Here is a 17,714-nt window from a genome sequence, read left to right on the forward strand (position 1 = left end):
TTAATAGCAATAAGGGAGAAATAGACAACAATGCCATAATAGTGGGGATTTTAATATCCAACATACATCAATGGGTAGATCATTCAGACAGAAAATAAGTAAGTAAATACTGGTTTTAAATGACACATTAGACCTTGTTAGAGCACAAGTTCAATAGTTGTATAGTTGCATGCAGACTTAGTTGCTCCAGCATGTGGCATCTTCCCAGACCAGGGGTTGAACCTGTGTTTCCTGCATTGGCAGATGGATTCTTTACCACTGAGCCACCGGTGAAATCCTCTTTGAGAGGTTTTTGTTTTAGGGTAATGCTGGCCTCACAAAATGAGCTTGGAATTATGCCTTCCTTTTCAATTTTTTGTAGTAATATGAGAAAGAGAGGCTTTAACCCTTCTTTGGCGGGTCCCACCACGTGCTTTCGGCAGCGACATGGAGCTGGAGGAGTTAGGGATCCGAGAGGAATGTGGCGTGTTCGGGTGCATTGCCTCAGGGGAGTGGCCCACGCAGCTAGATGTGCCACATGTGATCACTCTGGGACTCGTGGGGCTGCAGCACCGGGGTCAGGAGAGTGCTGGTATTGTGACCAGTGATGGAAATTCGATACCCACATTCAAAACACACAAGGGAATGGGTCTTGTAAATCATGTATTTACTGAAGACAATTTGAAGAAATTATATACTTCAAATCTTGGAATTGGACACACAAGGTATGCCACTACAGGAAACTGTGAATTAGAAAATTGCCAGCCCTTTGTTGTTGAAACACTTCATGGAAAAATAGCTGTGGCACATAATGGCGAATTAGTTAATGCTGCGCGCTTAAGGAAAAAGCTTCTGCGTCATGGTATTGGTCTGTCAACAAGTTCTGATAGTGAAATGATCACCCACCTACTGGCTTATACGCCTCCTCAGGAACAAGATGACACCCCAGACTGGGTAGCAAGGATTAAAAATTTAATGAAGGAAGCACCCACAGCATACTCTCTGCTTATAATGCACAAAGATGTGATTTATGCAGTCCGAGATCCCTATGGAAATCGTCCTCTATGCATTGGTCGTCTTATTCCTATTTCTGATATAAATGATAAAGAAAAAAACAAACATCAGAAATGGAAGGATGGGTGGTGTCTTCAGAATCTTGTAGCTTTTTATCTATCGGTGCAAGATATTACCGGGAAGTCTTGCCTGGAGAAATTGTGGAAATATCCAGACATAAAGTCCAAACTCTTGATATTATACCAAGGTCTGAAGGAAAGGCAATGGCTTTCTGTATCTTTGAATATGTTTATTTTGCAAGACCAGATAGTATATTTGAAGACCAGATGGTTTACACAGTAAAATATTGTTGTGGTCAGCAGCTGGCCATTGAAGCCCCTGTGGATGCAGATTTGGTCAGCACTGTCCCAGAATCCCTACACCTGCTGCTCTTGGTTATGCAACAAAATGTGGGCTTCCATACGTGGAGGTGCTATGTAAAAACCGGTATGTAGGAAGAACATTCATTCAGCTAAACATGAGGTTAAGACAACTTGGTGTTGCGAAAAAATTTGGAGTACTGTCAGACAACTTTAAAGGAAAAAGAATTGTTCTTGTAGATGATTCAATTGTGAGAGGCAATACCATCTCACCCATAATCAAGTTACTCAAAGAATCTGGTGAAAAAAAGGTACATATTCAAATAGCTTCACCACCAGTTAGGTATCCATGCTTCATGGGAATAAACATACCAACAAAAGAAGAGCTTATTGCCAATAAACCAGAATTTGAGCATATTTCAGATTATCTAGGAGCAAACAGTGTTGTATATCTGTCAGTAGAAGGACTGGTTTCATCTGTACAAGAAGGAATAACACTGAAAACACAGAGAGTGAAAAAGCAAGACATTATGGTTCAAGAAAATGGGAATGGTCTGGAATGTTTTGAAAACAATGGTCATTGTACAAAGGAAGATATTATGATTCAAGAAAATGAGAATGGTCTGGAATGTTTTGAAAAGAATGATCATTGTACAGCTTGTCTGACTGGAAAATACCCTGTGGAACTGGAATGGTAGCTGCCAGGGGCAGACATCATATTTCAGGACACAAAAGTTGGTGAAGAAGCTGTAGTGGTTATACCTTCATTTACTGTCATTCAGTTGGTACAGTGTGAAGTGCCACATGCTTGTAAGTTCTGAGATTTTTTTTTCTGAAAAGGATACCAAATTGCTATGATTTGTTCAGTAATCCTGGATAAATACTTTGGTATTATGTAGGAACTTGGATGATCCTTTCAGTTTTATTCAATACTGTTATTTTTTAGAGATCATGTACATTTCAGATCATCAGCAGTAATGTAGCAGATAGGTGAATTTCTGTTTTAGAGAGGATTGCCAGGTATTATACTCTCACAGGTTCTTAGGAAATTTTGTGGAATGTTTAAGAGTTACTGAAATTCATTTATGGAATATTTTCATGGAGAAGGAAATGGCAACCCCCTCCAGTGTTCTTGCCTGGAGAATCCCAGGGATGGAGGAGCCTGGTGGGCTGCTGTCTATGGGGTCGCACAGAGTCGGACACGACTGAAGTGACTTAGCTTAAACAGTTTATAAAATTCCCCTTGACGTCATCAACACCTGAACTTCTGTTTTTGGATTTTTTTAAAATTACTGATTCAATTTTGTTATTAATAATCAGCCTAATCAGTTTTTCTATTTCATCATGATTTAATCTTGGAAAATTGAATGTTTCTAGGAATTTATCCATTTCTTCTAGACTGTCTAATCTGTTGGCATATGATTATTTTAGCATTCTTTTATGATCCTTTGTATTTCTGTGGTGTCAGTTGTAATCTTTTCTCTTTCATTTCTAATATTATTTATTTGGGCTCTCTTTCTTTTTTTCTTGATAAGTCTGGCTAAAGATTTTTTGAGTTTGTTTATCTTTTCCAAGAATCAACTTGTAGTTTCACTGACCATTTCTATTGTGTTTTTAGTCTCTATTGCATTTATTGCTATTCTAATCTTTCTTAATTCCTTCTTTCTACTGACTTTGGTCTTTGTTTCTTATTTTTCTGTTCCTTCAAATGTATATTTACATTCTTTATTCAGCATTTTTTTTAAGAAGTCCAGTATCACTATGAACTTCTTTTACTGTTTCTATTTTCATTTATCTCCAGATGTTTTTAGTTCCTTTAGATCTCTTCATTAACACATTATTTATAAGCATGTCATTTATTGTCTGTGTGATTATGTTTTTTTCCCCCAGTATTTTCTGTAGTTGATATCTAGTTTCATACATTTATAGCCAACAAATATACTTGATATGATTTCAATCCTCTTAAAAATAGTGGGATTGTGTGTGTGTGTGTGTGTGTGTGTGGTCTATCATGTCCTTGAGAATGTTCCATGTGCACTTGAATATGTATTTTTCTGGTTTTAGAAGGAATGTTTTATATAAATGTGTGTGTGTGTGTGTGTGTGTGTGTGTGTGTGTGGTCTATCATGTCCTTGAGAATGTTCCATGTGCACTTGAATATGTATTTTTCTGGTTTTAGAAGGAATGTTTTATATAAATATATGTGTGTGTGTGTGTGTGTGTGTGTGTGTGTATCAGAAAGATAAAGAAAATTACAGGCCCAAATCCCTGATAAACAGAGACACAAAATCCTCAACAAAATATTAGTGAGTAAAATTCAACAGCCCATTATAAGGATCATATGCCATGATCAAGTGAGATTCATTCCACAATGCACAGGTAGTTTAACATGCATAAGTCCATCCATATGATAAAACATGTTAATGAATTGAGAATAAAGATTATATAATTATCGCAAAAGATGTAAACAAGGCATCCAACAAAACTCAACATTCATTTATAACAAAAAAAAACTTTTCAGAAAGTGGGTATAGAAATCTCAGGTTGGCTTATTTCTCTTCCTCAGTTCTTGTCTCATCAAAATAAAAATTTGGAGTGAAGGAATAAAGGGTTTAAAACAACAGACAAGATACAGCTCAGCTCAGCTCAACTCAGCTCAAGCAGATATATCTTTTATTAGACTGATACCTCCAAGACATGGGAGCAGGCTGTCCCCAAAGAAGTCCTCCCTCTCTCTCTTGCCTTCCACCTTTATATATTTCCAGTCTCCTCCTTTTGGTTATGTCCTGTGCAAAATAGGGCTTGTACCCACCCACCAATCAATGAAAAAGAATGCAAATGTGCATAGGCTCAAGGCTGATTAACAAGTTATATAACAGCAGGCTGTGTTGTTTATGTCTTCCCATAATTCAGTCTGTTATAATCAGATGTAGAATTTATTTGTGAACCCCTAATGGGCTCCCCAGCGCACTAAAAACAGGCGGCGGCGGGCCAGCACACTAAGCACGACTGAGAGCTACCCCACATCCGAGGTCAGGGGCAGCAGCCTAGAGTGCCAGGCTGCGCTGGTGCAGGAATGGCCAGGAGGAGCCACCCCACATCCGAGGTCAGGGGTGAAGGCCGAGAGGAGCCACCCCGTGTCTGAGGCCAGGGGTGGCGCCTGAGGCCAAGGGCGGCAGCAGGAAGAAGCAAACCCATGCCCGAGGCCAGGTCAGTGACCGGGAGCAGCAACTACATGCCCAAGGCTAGAGGCGGCAGCTGGGAGGGGCAACCCCAGGGACAAGGAGTGGTGGCTGTGTGGGAGCAGGAGGGCCTAGAGGAGCCATCCGACTTTGAAGGTCAAGAAGGGCAGCGGGAGGAGATACCCCTCATCCAAGGTAAGGAGCAGCGGCTGTGCTTTGCTGGAGCAGCCATGAAGAGATAATCCACACCTAAGGTAAGAGAAACCCAAGTAAGATGGTAGGTGTTGCAGAGGGCTTCAGAGGGCAGACACACTGAAACCATACTCATAGAAATCAAGTCAATCTAATCACACTAGGACCACAGCCTTGTCTAACTCAATGAAACTAAGCCATGCCCGCAGGGCAACCCAAGATGGGCGGGTCGTGGTGGAGAGGTCTGACAGAATGTGGTCCATGGGATAAGGCAATGGCAAACCACTTCAGTATTCTTGCCTTAAGAACCCCATGAATAGTAGGAAAAGGCAAAATAATAGGATACTGAAAGAGGTACTCCCCAGGTCAGTGGTGCCCAATATGCTACTGGACGTCAATGGAGAAATAACTCCAGAAAGAATGAAAGGTTGGAGCCAAAGCAAAAACAATAGCCAGCTGTGGATGTGACTGGTGATAGAAGCAAGGTCTGATGCTGTAAAGAGCAATATTGCATAAGAACCTGGAATGTCAGGTTCATGAATCAAGGAACATTGGAAGTGGTCAAACAAGAGATGGCAAGAGTGAACGTCGACATTCTAGGAATCAGTGAACTAAAATGGACTGGAATGGGTGAATGTAACTCAGATGACCATTATATCTACTACTGCGGGCAGGAATCCCTCAGAAGAAATGGAGTAGCCATCATGGTCAACAAAAGAGTCCGAAACGCAGTCCTTGGATGCAGTCTCAAAAACCGCAGAATGATCTCTGTTCATCTCCAAGGCAAACCATTCAATATCACAGTAATCCAAGTCTATGCCCCAACCAGTAATGCTGAAGAAGCTGAAGTTGAATGGTTCTATGAAGACCTACAAGACCTTTTAGAACTAACACCCAAAAAAGATGTCCTTTTCATTATAGGGGACTGGAATGCAAAAGTAGAAGTCAAGAAACACCTGGAGTAACAGGAAAATTTGGCCTTGGAATATGGAATGAAGCAGAGCAAAGACTAATAGAGTTTTGCCAAGAAAACACACTGGTCATAGAAAACACCCTCTTCCAACAACACAAGAGAAGACTCTACACATGGGCATCACCAGATGGTCAACACCAAAATCAGATTGATTATATTCTCTGCAGCAAAAGATGGAGAAACTCTATACAGTCAACAAAAACAAGACAAGGAGCTGACTGTGGCTCAGATCATGAACTCCTTATTGCCAAATTCAGACTTAAATTGAAAAAAGTAGGGAAAACTGCTAGACCATTCAGGTATGACCTAAATCAAATCCCTTATAATTATACAGTGGAAGGGAGAAATAGATTTAAGGGCCTAGATCTGATAGATAGAGTGCCTGATGAACTATGGAATGAGGTTCGTGACATTGTACAGGAGACAGGGGTCAAGACCATCCCCATGGAAAAGAAATGCAAAAAAGCAAACTGGCTGTCTGGGGAGGCCTTACAAATAGCTGTGAAAGGAAGAGAAGTGAAAAGCAAAGGAGAAAAGGAAAGATATAAGGATCTGAATGCAGAGTTCCAAAGAATAGCAAGAGAGATAAGAAAGTCTTCTTCAGAGATCAATGCAAAGAAATAGAGGAAAACAACAGAATGGAAAGACTAGAGATCACTTCAAGAAAATTAGAGATACCCAGGGAACATTTCATGCAAAGATGGGCTCAATAAAGGACAGAAATGGTATGGACCTAACAGAAGCAGAAGATATTAAGAAGAGATGGCAAGAATACACAGAAGAACTGTACAAAAAGGATCTTCATGACCCGGATAATCACGATGGTGTGATCACTCATCTAGAGCCAGACATCATGGAATGTGAAGTCAAGTGGGCCTTGGAAAGCATCACTAGGAACAAAGCTAGTGAAGGTGATGGAATTCCAGTAGAGCTATTTCAAGTCCTGAAAGATGATGCTGTGAAAGTGTTGCACTCAGTATGCCAGCAAATTTGGAAAACTCAGCAGTGGCCACAGGACTGGAAAAGGTCAGTGTTCATTTCAATCACAAAGAAAGGCAATGCCAAAGAATGCTCAAACTACCGCACAGTTGCACTCGTCTCACACACTAGTAAAGTAATGCTCAAAATTCTCCAAGACAGGCTTCAGCAATACATGAACCGTGGACTTCCTGATGTTCAAGCTAGTTTTAGAAAAGACAGAGGAACCAGAGATCAAATTGCCAACATCCGCTGGATCACGGAAAAAGCAAGAGTTCCAGAAAAACATCTATTTCTGCTTTATTGACTATGCCAAAGCCTTTGACTGTGTGGATGACAAGGAACTGCAGAAAATTCTGAAAGAGGTGGGAATACCAGACCACCTAAGCTGTCTCTTGAGAAATCTGTATGCAGGTCAGGAAGCAACAGTTAGAACTGGACATGGAACAACAGACTGGTTCCAAATAGGAAAAGGAGTACGTCAAGGCTGTATATTGTCACCCTGCTTATTTAACTTCTATGCAGAGTACATCATGAGAAACGCTGGACTGGAAGGAACACAAGTTGGAATCAAGATTGCCAGGAGAAATATCAATAACCTCAGATATGCAGATGACACCACCCTTATGGCAGAGATTGAAAAGGAACTAAAAAGCCTCTTGATGAAAGTAAAAGAGGAGAGTGAAAAAGTTGACTTAAAACTCAACATTCAGAAAACGAAGATCATGGCATCCGGTCCCATCACTCCATGGGAAGTAGATGGAGAAACAGTGGAAACACTGTCAGATTTTATTTTCTTGGGTTCCCAAATCACTGCAGATGGTGACTGCAGTCATGAAATTAAAAGACGCTTACTCCTTGGAAGAAAAGTTATGATCAACCTAGATAGCATATTCAAAAGCAGAGACATTACTTTGCCGACTAATGTCCATCTAGTCAAGGCTATGGTTTTTCCAGTAGTCATGTATGGATGTGAGAGTTGGGCTATGAAGAAGGCAGAGTGCCTAAGAATTGATGCTTTTGATCTGTGGTGTTGGAGAAGACTCTTGAGAGTCCCTTGGCCTGCAAGGAGATCCAACCAGTCCATTCTGAAGGATACCAACCCTGGGATTTCTTTGGAAGGAATGATGCTAAAGCTGAAACTCCAGTACTTTGGCCACCTCATGCGAAGAGTTGACTCAGTGGAAAAGACTCTGATGCTGTGAGGGACTGGGGGCAGGAGGAGAAGGGGACAACCAAAGATGAGATGGCTGGATGGCATCACTGACTCGATGGACATGAGTCTGAGTGAATTCCAGGAGTTGGTGATGGACAGGGAGGTCTGGCCTGCTGCAGTTCATGGGGTCGCAAAGAGTCAGACACGACTGAGTGACTGAACTGAACTGAATGGGCTCCTTTGATAATGGTTTTTCAGTCTGTCAGTCCTCTGATGGAGAAGGATAAGAGGCTTATGGAAGCTTCCAGATGAGAGAGACTGACTGAGGGGAAAACTGGGTCCTGTTCTGATGGGCAGGGCTGCGCTCAGTAAATCTCTAATTCAATTTTCTGTAGGTGATAAGTGAAGTGAAGTGAAGTCACTCAGTCGTGTCTGACTCTTTGCCACCCCATGGACTATAGCCTACCAGGCTCCTGTGTCCATGGGGTTTTCCAGGCAATAGTACTGGAGTGGATTGCCATTTCCTTCTCCAGGGGATCTTCCTGACCCAAGGATCAAACCCAGGTCTCCCACATTGCAGGCAGATGCTTTACCATCTGAGCCACCAGGGAAGTCCTAATCCCTAAGGAAAGCAATGCCAAAGAATGCTCAGACTACCACACAATTACATACATCTCAAAGGCTAGCAAAGTAATGCTCAAAATTCTCCAAGCGAGGCCCCAACAGTATGTGAACCATGAACTTCCAGATGTTTGAGATGGATTTAGAAAAGGCAGAGGAGCCAGAGATCAAATTGCCAATATCTGGTGGATCATCAAAAAAGCAAAAGAGTTTCAGAAAAACATCTACTTTTGCTTTATTGACTATGCCAAGGCCTTTGACTGTGTGGATCACAACAAACTGAAAAATTCTGAAAGAGATGGAAATACCAGAACACCTGACTTGTTTCCTGAGAAATCTGTATGCAGATCAGGAAGCAACAGATAGAACTGGACATGGAACAACAGACTGGTTCCAAATAAGGAAAGGAGTACATTAAGGCTGTATATTGTCACCCTGCTTGTTTAACTTCTATGCAAAAGAGTACATCATGAGAAATGCTGGGCTGGATGAAGCACAAACTGGAATCTAGATTGCCAGGAGAAATTATATCAATAACCTCAGTTATGTAGGTGACACCACCCTTATGGCAGAAAATGAAGAAGAACTAAAAAGCCTCTTGATGAAAGTGAAAGAGGAGAGTGAAAAAGTTAGCTTAAGCTCAATGTTCAGAAAACTAAGATCATGGAATCTGGTCCCATCACTTCATGGCAAATAGATGGGGAAACAGTAGAAACAGTGACAGCCTTTATTTTGGGGGGCTCCAAAATCACTGTGAATGGTGAATGCAGCCATGAAATTAAAGGTCCTTGCTCCTTGGGAAAAAGCTATGACCAACTTAGACAGCATCTTAAAAAGCAGAGCCATTACAACAAAGGTCCATCTAATCAAAGCTATGGTTTTTCCAGTAGTCATGTATGGATGTGAGAGTTGGACTGTAAAGAAAGCTGAGTGCTGAAGAATTGATGCCTTTGAACTGTGGTGTTGGAGAAGACTCTTGAGAGTCCCTTGGACAGCAAGGAGAGCCAATCAGTCCATCCTAAAGGAAATCAGTCCTGAATATTCTTTGAAAGGGCTGATGCTGAAGTTGAAACTCCAGTACTTTGGCCACCTGATGCGAAGAACTGACTCACTGGTAAAGACCCTGATGCTGGGAAATATTGAAGGCAGGAGAAGAGGACAACAGAAGATGAGATGGTTGGATGGCATCACTGACTCAATGGAAATGAGTTTGAGTAAACCCTGGGAGCTGGTGATAGATAGGGAGGCCTGGCGTGCTGCGTTCCATGAGGTCGCAGAGTCGGACACAGCTGAGCGACTGAACTGAACGGAATTGAAATGGGCTCCTAGATGCCTAAAGTTACTTGAAGAAGGCCCTGTGGTTATTTTGTATCCACTGTGTGCCCAGGGCGCATGTGCAGGATTTGGAAAAGTCTCTGTGGTTATTTTGTAGCATATCTGTGATCTCTCCCAGGTGTGTCTGGAATGGATTTTAGAGATCAGTTTGCAATGGCACCCCACTCCAGTACTCTTGCCTGGAAAATCCCACGGACAGAGGAGCCTGGTGGGCTGCAGTCCATGGGGTTGCTGAGAGTTGGACACGACTCAGTGACTTCACTTTCACTTTTCACTTTCATGCATTAGAGAAGGAAATGGCAACCCACTCCAGTGTTCTTGCCTGGAGAATCCCAGGGATGGCAGAGCCTGGTGGGCTGCCGTCTATGGGGTCACACAGAGTCAGACACGACTGAAGCGACTTAGTAGCAGCAGCAGTTGCATTCTTTTCAGCTAGGGTACCCCTCATTGCTCATGCCTAACTTCCTACCTAACAGAAGGAGCATACCTAAACATAATAAAGGCCATATGTGATTCACAGCTATATAGGATGCAATGGTGAAAATCTGAAAGTGTTTCCTTTAAAGGAAAAGCTTAAGGTCAGGAACAAGACAAACAAACATATACCCACCACTTGTATTCAACATAATATTGGAAGTCCTAGCTGTAACAATTAGGAAAATAAAAGGAATAAAAATATCCAAACTGGAAAGGGAGAAATAAAACTTAACCACTTGTGGATGATGAAACTGAATGTAGAAAACTTCAAAGATGCCATCAAAAAACTATTAGAACTAATAAATGAATTCAGTAAATTTGCAACACACAAAAAATACACCAAAATCTCTTGATTTTCTATACACTAACAACAAAGTTTCAGCAAAAAAAAAGCAATCTTGCTTATAATTTCATGAATTTATATTATAATACAGTATTTATTAAGTATTTATAAATATAATAAATTCATTGAGTTATATTAAATTTACTTAATAAATTTAATAAAGGAGGTGAAAGACCTGTTTTCTGAAAACTATGATATTTGACAAAGAAATTAAAGATGTCTGGAAAAAAATAGAAAGATATGCTGTGCTCATTGATTGAAAGTATCAGTGTTGTTAAAAAGTCTATACTATCCAGAGCAACCTACAGATTCAAAACAATCCTTATCAAAATACCAATGGCATTTTTCACAGAACTAGAATAAATAATTTAAAATGTTGATGGAAACACAAAAGACCCCAACTAGCCAGAGCAATCTTGAGGAAAAAAAGTTGCTACAGATATTATACTCCAAGACTTGAAATTTTATTGCAAAGCTACAGTAATCAAGATAGTATGATATTGGCACAAAAAGAAAGGTCGATGGAAGAGACATAGAGTCAAGAAATAAAGCCACTCTCATGTGGACAATTAATCTATGACAAAGGAGGCAAGAATATACAATATAGGAAAAGACAATCTTCAATAAATGACATTGAGAAAGCTGGACAGAACAAAAGAATAAACTCAATAGCTTTCCTACACCATAATAGAAAAAAATACTCAGAATATATTGAAGACTCAAATGTAAGATGAGAAACCATAATACTCTTAGAAGAAAACATAGGCAATAGCCTTTTTGACTTTGGCCTTAGCAATAATTTTAGCACCTCTCTCCTCAGGCAAGTGCAATAGAAGCAAAAACAAACAATTGGGACTACATCCAACTATAAAACTTCTGCACAGGAAAGGAAACCACCAGCAAAATTAGAAAGGCAATTTACTGAATGGGAGAAAATATTTGCAAATGATATATGCAGTAAAGGGTTAACAAACAAAATATATAAAGAATTCATAAAACTCAATATAAAAAAGTTTAAACCTGATTTTTAAATGGGATGAAGACTTTAATAAATATCTTTCCAAAGAAGACTTGAAAATGTTCAACAGTCACATGAATAGGTACTCAGTATCACTAATCTTCACGGAAATGAAAATCAATTCTCCAATGAAATATCACCAACACCTGTCAGAATGGCTATTTTCAAATAAACAAGAAACAGGCAAAAATGTGGAGAAAAGGGTACGTTCAGGAACTGCTGGTGGGAATGTAAATTGGTAGAGCCACTACAGAAAAGCAACATGGTGGGTCCCCAAAGAGCTAAAAATAGAAAGACCATTGTTGTTGATATTGTTCAGTCGCTCAGTTATGTCTGACTCTTTGGGACCCTGTGGACTGAAGCCTGCTAGGTTTCCCTGTGCCTCACTGTCTCTCAGAGCTCGCTCAAACTCATGTCCATTGAGTTGGTGATGCCGTCCAACCACCTCATCTGCTGTTATCCCCCTTTTCTCCTGCTTCAATCTTTTCCAGTTTCAGGGTTTTTTCTAATGAGTCAGCTCTTTGAATCAGGTGGCCAAAGTACTGGAGCTTCAGCTTCAGCATAAGTCCTTCCAATGAATATTCAGGACTGATTTCCTTTAGGTAGGACTGGTAGAATCTCCTTGAAGTCCAAGGGACTCTTAAAGGTCTCCTCCAGCACCGCAGTTTGAAAGCATCAATTCTTTGGCACTCAGCCTTCTTTATGGTCCAACTCACTCATCCATACCTGACTTCTGGAAAAACCATAGCTTTGACTAGATGGACCTTTGTCAACAAAGTAATGTCTCTGCTTTTTAATATGCTGTCTAGGTTGATCATAAAATTTTCTCCAAGGAGCAAGGACGTTTAATTTCATGGCTGCACCCACCATTCACAGTGATTTTGGAGCCCAAGAAAATAAAGTTTATCACTGTTTCCATTGTTTTCCTGTCTATTTGCCAGAAAGTGATGAGACAAGAGGCCATGACCCTCGTTTTTTGAATGTTGAATTTTAAGCCAGCCTTTTAACTCTTCTCTTTCACCCTCATGAAGAGGCTCTTTAGTTCCTGTTCACTTTCTGCCATAAGGGTGGTATCATCTACATATCGGAAGTTATTGAAATTTCTCCTGGCAATCTTGATTCTAGCTTGTGATTCATCCAGCCTGGCATCCAACATTCGTTGGGTCATAGAAAAAGCAGGGGAATTCCAGAAAAAATTACTTCTGCTTCATTGACTATGCTAAGGCCTTTGACTGTGTGAATCACAAAAAACTGTAGAAAATTCTTAAAGAGATGAGAATACCAGACCACCTTACCTGCTTCTTAAGAAACCTGTATGCAGGTCAAGAAGCAACAATTAGAACTGACTGTAGAACAAATGACTTGTTTAAAATTGGGAAAGGAGCACATCAAGGCTGTATATTGTCACCCTACTTATTTAACTTATATGCAGAGTACATCATGCAAAATGCTGGGCTGGGTGAATCACAAGCCAGAATCAAGATTTCCAGGAGAATGACCATGCAACCCAACAATTCCACTTCTGGGTATTTATCTGAAGAAAACAACACTGATTCAAGAAGACAGATACAAAAATCCTCAACAAAATTCTAGCAAACAGACTCCAACAACATATTAAAAAGATACATCATGATCAAGTGACCTTTATTCCAGGGATGCAAGGATTCCTCAATATTTGCAAATCAGTCCATGTGATATACCATATTAACAAATTGAAAGATAAAAACCATATGATTATTTCAGTAGATTCAGAGAAAGACATTGACAAATTTCAACACCCATTTATGATAAAAATTCCAGAAAGTAGGCATAGAAGGAACATGCCTCAACATAGTAAAAGCCATATACAACAAACCCACACAAACATTATCCACAATGGTGAAAAATTGAAAGCATTTCCTCTAAAATCAAGAACAAGACAAGGATGCCCACTCCCATCACTATTATTCAACATAGTTTTGGAAATCCTAGCCACAGCAATCAGAGAAGAAAAAGAGAAAAAGGAATCCAGATTGGAAAAGAAGATGTAACACTCTCACTGCAATGACATGATCCTCTATATAGAAAACCCTAAAGATGCTACCAGAAAATTACTGGGACTAATCAATGAATATTCATCAATCAATAAATATAGTAAAGTTGAAGGATATAAAAATTAATACACAGAAATTCCTTGCATTCCTATACATTAACAATAAAAAATCAGAAAGCAAAATTAAAGAAACAATCCCATTCACCATGGCAATGAAAATAATAAGATACTTAGGAATAAATTTGCCTAAAGAAACAAAAGAACTGTATACAGAAAACTATAAAACACTGATGAAAGAAATAAAAAATGACACAAATAGATAGAGAAATGATGGAGAACACAAATATGTTCTTGGATTGGAAGAATCAATATAGTGAAAATGAGCATAATAACCAAAGCAATCTATAGAGTCAATGCAATCCCTTCCAAACAACAAAAGGTATTTTTCACATAACTAGAACAAATAATTTCACAATTTGTATGAAAACACAAAAGACTCCAAATAGCCAAAGCAATTTTGAGAAAGAATGGAAAGGGAGGAATCAAACTTCCTGATTTCTGACTATACTACAAAGCCACAGACATCAAGAGTATTGTGCTGGCACAAAGACAGAAATATAGATCAACGGAACAAAACAGAATGTCTACAGATAAATCCTTGCACCTATGGACACCTTATCTTTGATAAAGGAAGTAAAAATATACAATGGAGAAAACATAGTGTCTTCAACAAGTGGTGCTGGGAAAACTGGCCAACTACATGTAAAAGAATGAAATCAGAACATTTTCTAACACCATACACAAAAATAAACTCAAAATGGATTAAAGATCTACATGTAAGACCAGAAACTATAAAACTCTTAGAGGAAAATACAGGCAGAAAAATCTCTGACATAAATCACAGCAAGATCCTCTATGACTTAACTCCCAGAGGATTGGAAATAAAAACAAAAAATAAACAAATGAGACCTAATTAAATATAAAAGCTTTTGCACAATGAAGGAAACTAGAAGCAAGGTGAAAAGACAGCTCTCAGAATAGAAAAAAAAAAATTATAGCAAATGAAACAACTGACAAAGATTTAATCTCCAAAATATACAAGCAGCTCATGCAACTCAATATCAGAAAACAAACCCAATCAAAAAGTAAGTAAAAGACTTAAACAGATGTTTCTCCAAAGAAGACATACAGATGGCTAACAAACTCATGAAAAGATTCTTAACATCACTCATTACTAGGGAAATGGAAATCAAAACCATGATGAGGTATCATCTCACACCAGTCAGATGGCCATCATCAAAAAGTCTACAAAGAATAAATGCTGGAGAGGTTGTGGAGAAAAGAGAACCCTGCTTTACACTGTTGGTTGGAAAGCAAACTTGTACAGCCACTATGGAGAACAATGTGGTGATTCCTTAAGAAACTGGGAATAGAACTGCCATATGACCCAGCAACTCCAATGTTGGGCATACACCCAGAAGAAACCAGAACTGAAAGACACAGGTACCCCAGTATTCATTGCAGTGCTATTTACAATAGCTAAGACATGGAAACAACCTAGATGTCCACCAGCAGATGAATAGACAAGGATGTTGACACAATAGACTATTACTCAGCTATAAAAAGGAATGCATTTGAGTCAGTTCTAATGAGGTGGATGAATCTGGAGCCTCTTATACAGACTGAAGTAAGTCAGAAAGAGAAAGACAAATACTGTATATTAACTCCATATATATGGAATTTAGAAAGATGGTACTGATGATACTACATACAGGGCAGCAAAGGAGACACAGATGTAAAGAACAGACTTTTGGACTCATCACGAGAATGCAAGGGTGGGATGATTTGAGAGAATAGCATTGAAACCTGTGCATTACCACATATAAAATAGATGACCAGTGCAAGTTCAATGCATGAAGCAGAGCACCCAAAGCCCATGCTTTGGGACAACCCAGAGGGATAGGGTCTGGAGGGAAGTGGAAAGGGAGTTCAGGATGTGAGGGACACATGTATACCTGTGACTAACTCATGTTGATGTATGGCAAAAACCATCACAATATTGTTAAATATACCCCAGTCTTCCACATTGTAGTCAGACACTTTAAGGGAAGTCTGTATCTTCCAATTAAAGTACAGTAATTAATTTTTTTTAAGATATATGTATTCCCTATGTTCTTTGAAGCATTATCTACAATAGCCACGATATGGAAGCAACCTAAATATCCACTGATAGATGAATAGATAAAGTGGATGTGGTGTATATATGTATATATATATATACATACATACACACATACACACACAATGGAATAATTTTTTTTTTACAATGGAATATTACTCACCATAAAAAGCACAAAAGCATGCCATTTGTGGCAACATGGATGGATCTAGAGGGTATTATGCTAAGTGAAATAAGTTAGAGAAAAAACAGACTCCACATGATCTCACTTATATGTGGAATCTAGGAAACAAAACAAATGAACAAACAAAGCAAAGCAGAAACAGATTCATACATGCAGAGAAGAAACTGATGGTTGCCAGAGTGGATGGAGATTGGTGGGGGATGAACAAAACAGGTGAAGAGAATTATAGGTACAAACTTCCAGGTATAAAATAAATAAGTCACAAGGATGTAATGTACATATAGGAAACAAAGTCAATATATTGTAACAGTGTGGTATTGTTGATGATGTTAACTAGTCTTATTCTGTTGGTCATATAATGTATAAAAATATCAATTCACTACTGTACACCTGAAACTAATATAATATTATATTTTAATTACAACTCTATAATAAAATGTTCACCAGAATGTGAATATACTTTGACTTACTCCTTTCCTAGAGTGCCCTAAAATTCACCAGTTTTATGTTTGCCCTAGTAGAGTAACACAGTCTGCTAATGAAAGAGCAAAAGGAATATCATTTAGCTTCCAAAAATTTTAAATCCAGTAGATTGATCATTCTAACACTTTTGCTGTTCTTTATCCTATTGTGAGAATGATTTTGATCATATCTCCTTACTCAGTGCATGTCCCATGCTTCTCCAGGCTCTGGAATAAGTGATGTTGAGATCTCATACTTTTAGGGAAGATCTACGACTTATCCAAAGTACAGAATCTGCCTCTCCTCCTTCCACATCATCTCCTTATCCATTTGGCTTGTATATAGAAATCACAATATTAAGCCAGTACTTTCAGATTGGCTCACTGTAACTACAACCATATCTCATTTTATTGTTTCACTTCACTGTGCTTCACAGATATTGTGGTTTTTAAAATTGAGGGGATTGGGCAACTCTGAATTGTCAGATGATGGTTAGCTGTTTTAGCAATAAAGTATTTTTAAATTGGATCTTCCTTGGTGGCACAGTGGTAAAGAATCCACCTGTCAATGGAGGAGACATAAAAGATGCAGGTTTGATCCCTGAGTTGGGATGATCCCCTGGAAGAGGAGATGGTAATCCACTCTAGTACTCTTGCCTGGAAAATTCCATGAGCAGAAGAGCCTAGTGGGCAACAGTCCATGGGGTTGCAAACAGCTGGACACAGCTGAGCACAAACACACACACACACACATTTTTATAAATTATGTATTTTTTTAAGACATATTGCTACTGCACACAATAGCTAACAGTATAGTATAAAGGTAACTTTTATATGGACTGGGAAACCAAGAAAAATTTGTGTGACTCACTTTATCTCAATATTTACTTTATTGCAGTAGTCTGGAACTGAACTTGCAATATCTTCAAGATGTGCCTGCACAAGGACATCACTGTCTCTTGTTTTGTTCAAGATGAGATGAAAATATACTACCTCATCCTTCATGTCTTTGTCTAGTCAAAGTCCTTAAGATGCCCCAGTAACCCTCAGAACCAAGAAGTAATGGCTCTCAAGTCCATGTGACCCAGTACAGATTGTGCATAACTTTCCTGGACAATCATTAGCTTAAGAGAATACACAGAGTATTCTTGCATTTGTGTTGATGTCATAAGTTGCCCCCAGATTGCAGCAATTATCTGTTCTGTGGATAGAAGGAAGAACTTACCTGAAG

General features: G+C 39.2%; 1 pseudogene; it reads left to right on the plus strand.

Annotated features, from left to right (window-relative positions):
• The first annotated feature begins 152 nt into the window (after positions 1-152).
• On the plus strand, positions 153-3,321 carry LOC138429107 (amidophosphoribosyltransferase pseudogene; annotated as a pseudogene).
• The last annotated feature ends 14,393 nt before the right edge of the window (positions 3,322-17,714 follow it).

This window comes from Ovis canadensis, chromosome 24 (assembly GCF_042477335.2).
Source record: "Ovis canadensis isolate MfBH-ARS-UI-01 breed Bighorn chromosome 24, ARS-UI_OviCan_v2, whole genome shotgun sequence".
NCBI classification, from domain to species: Eukaryota; Metazoa; Chordata; class Mammalia; order Artiodactyla; family Bovidae; genus Ovis; species Ovis canadensis.